General features: G+C 37.2%; 1 long non-coding RNA gene across 1 annotated transcript; it reads right to left on the bottom strand.

The window, feature by feature from the left end:
* Positions 1 to 338: 338 nt before the first annotated feature.
* LOC104117317 (uncharacterized) lies at positions 339 to 1,501 on the bottom strand. Its single transcript, XR_004512369.2, has 2 exons — positions 1,219 to 1,501; positions 339 to 945 (listed from the first exon to the last, which is right to left on the bottom strand). It is a non-coding gene; the product is annotated as an uncharacterized lncRNA (long non-coding RNA).
* Between the last annotated feature and the right edge of the window lie 2,310 nt (positions 1,502 to 3,811).

Raw genomic sequence — 3,811 nt, 5'->3', positions numbered from 1 at the left:
GGTTGACAGGGTTGATATTACTCATAAGAATCTGTCGAGCCCTTACTCGCCTATTCAAGCTAACTTAATACCTATATGTCTATGGAATTAAATTTAACAAGAACGCATTTACAATTCCTGTATTGCAACCGAGCAAGGCAATTAGGTATATGTCTATCCCAATTGCGAATCCTTTCCCCGATGCACGGGTTTAAGAACTTGCTCTATTTAATTCTATATGCAATCTAGAATTCCCACTTTCGAGTTCAACTCTAGATTCGTAGATAGTATTTCACTGTTAGCTACTCAGCAAAATAATTAAAAACAGAATTAAATAAACAACCCAATATGATAAAATCAACTTCGTCAAATTAAACTTCAAACATCAACATTCATGTATACCCATGACCCTAGAACAATAGGGTTCTTAGCCACTCATATTCAGGCAATCATCAAAAACTCACAAGAGTGCATAAGAATCAATAAAAGAAAGAGAGAATAGGAACTCAAGACGAATTCCGTGGTTTAAGAACTTTGTTGTGGCTTTTTCCCCCTCTCCAATATGTTAGATGACCTAAAGGAGGCGTTTTTTATATTGCGTACAAAAGTCGTGGGCCAAAGTTCTCCTATTCCTAAACCAAATCCGCTTCAGGGATTGATGCTAAGGTGGATGCGACACATCCACCTCGTCCTCCATTTTCCAGCTTCACATGCGAGGGTGGATGCGACACATCTACCTCGTCCTCTACTTCTCAGCTTTGCATGCGAGGGTGGATGCGACGCATCCAACCCTTGTTCCTTCATCTCAGCTTTGCCCAGGTGCGGATGTTATGGCGGATGTTATGGGCCGACTTCATTGCTAATGGTGCACGAAATCTGATTTTTTTCTAGATTGGATGCGACGCATCCAATCTCTCTTCCTCTACCTAGAGCACCTTTTCTTCATATTTTTGCACTCCAAACACCCTAATTCACCACACACAACTCAATTAGTCATAAAACCAATAATTAAACCATGTTGGGCATTTTAAAGATCAAATAACATCAAGAAGCGGTTAAAACATGGGTAAAGTAACATCAACACATATCGAAATATGCCAAACATCACTACCCCACACTTAAACCTTTGCAAGATACAGATCAAGAGGCAAAATATATAGAATCCTAAGTAAAACAAAAAAGAAGTCGAAGCCTATGAGATCCTTAAACCCCATTTGGAAGCATATTGGACGAACTCACTAATTTCATCATCGTTAATATATCCATCACCATTTCTATCTGCAAAACGAAGGGCTTTTCCAGCTTTCCAACGGCAAAAATGCAAACCCATCTCTTTAAAAGCTAACCTGAGTTCTTGCTTGCTAAGTTTACCATCTTTATTCTTATCATATTTCTTGAGCATATCCTTCACTTGCTCTTCACTCAGTGTATGGCTTACACCTGTACGAGTGACCCAAGACATTTTTTCTTTCTTTTTTTGTATACTGTTTCTTTTTGTTCCTGTGGTTAGTTATTGGTGAATAATTTTTCAACAAGGGACGCTTCCTATATATAACGGCCAGCTTAGAGTTCATGATGAGTCATTTTCTGTTCTGCGAATATTGATTTAGTTGGAAAAAGGTTTAAGAATTTGTTCCTTCTTCAACTGTTTCCTTACTTATCTTTAAGGACATTCTTACTAGCGTCGAGTTTATTGTAATTTTGAAATTATGAGTTTAGCGTAATACTCTCTTCGTTTCAATTTACGTAAATCATCAATTTACGTAAATTTATTTGATTGAGTACGGAATTAAAGAAAAAATAAAAAAGATTATTGAACTTGTAGTATAAAATAAGGTACATATATTTTGTGTGACTATAAAAGATAAATTATTATATAAATATAAATTGTTTTCAAATATGTAAAATGATTATTATTTTTGACACGTAATAAAAAGGAAATAGGTTGACGTAAAATGAAGAGATTTATCGCTTGTTAAACTTTTACTGATTCAAGAAAAGGCTGCAATTGCCTCGGATTAGAGGAGTATTTTACGAAAGTATATCATTTTAAAAAGAACCAAATTGTCTTAACTTTAACAATTCTCTTTTGCTTTCGTTGTTCTTTATGTATGCATTCAAATTTTTTGAGGATCAGTCAAAACACTCTCTCCGTTTCAGTTTAGGCCTAAAATCATGAAAGTCTTTACTTAAATAGTTTATTCTTTACTAAATTGAAAGATTACCTAAATCTCGGTAGAGGATCAACTTAAGACCAGATAAAATGCGTTCATAATAAACTTATATTAAAAAATATCAACACAATCAAATATATTTGTACACCTTCACTTTAGTTATCGATAAAAAGATTCTCCACCTACCAACCTGTTGGTTTAGGTTGGGGTTGGATCAAAAGCATATGATGTGTCACCGCCCAAAATCTCAACCTGTTGTGATGGCGCCTATCTCGATACTAGGCAAGCCGAAAATCTCAATAAATCAAAATTTCTCTTTAAGGTTGAAAATATAATATTTAAATATAATACAAACACTCCCCAAAACCTGGTGTCACTGAGTACATGAGCGTCTAATATAAATACAAGTGTGGAAAATATAGTCTATAATAGTCTGAGACCAAATACAGTAAACAAAGAGATAGAGAAGGAAAGACAAGGTTTGCGGAACACGGCAGCTACCTCAAAATCTCCTGAAAATTAACCCCGCGAAAGGATCAACACCCGCTATATCCGGGAACATCTGGATCTGCACGCGAAGTGCAGGGTGTAGTATGAGTACAACCAACTCAGCAAGTAACAATAATAAATAAGGAACTGAAGATAGTAACGAGCTACACAGTTATGGTTCATTTCCAGCAAAAGAATAGACATGCTATCAAATCTGGCAGTTTAATGTCAAATCAATTTTTATACATTTCTTGTTCATGTAATCCGTATATCAACAATCTTTCAGAGATTTCACAACAATGACAGATAGCAACTAAGTGCAACAACAAATGAAAATTAAGTACAACCTCTTAGGACAACAATCACTCACTAGGCTCCCAGCCCTCATCACTCGCTGGGCTCCCAGCCCTCATCACTCACTTTCAATGGGTACCCGCGCTCACTGGGGGTGTACAAACTCCAGAGGGGTTCCTATAGCCCAAGCGCTATAATCTGTACGGACAACTCACGTACTGCAGGGACAACTCACGTGCCATAATATAACTATCTGGATCTGCACGGCCAACTCATATGCTGCACGGCCAACTCACATGCTATAGTATAATATAAGAATCTGCACGGCAAACTAACATGTTGCACGGCCAACTCACGTGCTATAGTATAATATAAGAATCTGCACGGCTAACTCACGTGCTGCACGGACAACTCACGTGATATAGTATCAATATCTCACAATCAGTCCCTCGGCCTCACTCAGTCATAAATCCCTCCAGTCTCTCGGGCTCTTAATTATCATGAAATCAGCCCAAACAACAATGATATGATGTATCAATAATAAAACAGAGACTGAGATAAAATGTGCAAGTAAAAACTGAGGCTGAGTACATATAGCATTTAGCAGGCAATTCAACAAGTACGCTACCTCTGTGGATCTCAACAGTACTATCACATAGCCTAAGCATGATTTCTAATATGATTTACAGTCAAATTTTATCAACACATAGAGAGCATATAACTAACAATAAATTAGTTTTCCGGGACGGACCAAGTCATAATCCCCTCGGTGCACGCCCATACGCCCGTCACCTAGCATGTGCGTCACCTCCAAAATAATCACATGATACCAACATCCAAGGTTTAATACCCCACGACCAGATTTAAAACTATTA

The sequence above is a fragment of the Nicotiana tomentosiformis genome, chromosome 4 (genome assembly GCF_000390325.3).
Source record: "Nicotiana tomentosiformis chromosome 4, ASM39032v3, whole genome shotgun sequence".
Lineage (NCBI taxonomy): Eukaryota > Viridiplantae > Streptophyta > Magnoliopsida > Solanales > Solanaceae > Nicotiana > Nicotiana tomentosiformis.
Note: the sequence above shows the minus strand (reverse complement) of the source record. Positions and strands in the feature narration are given on the sequence as shown.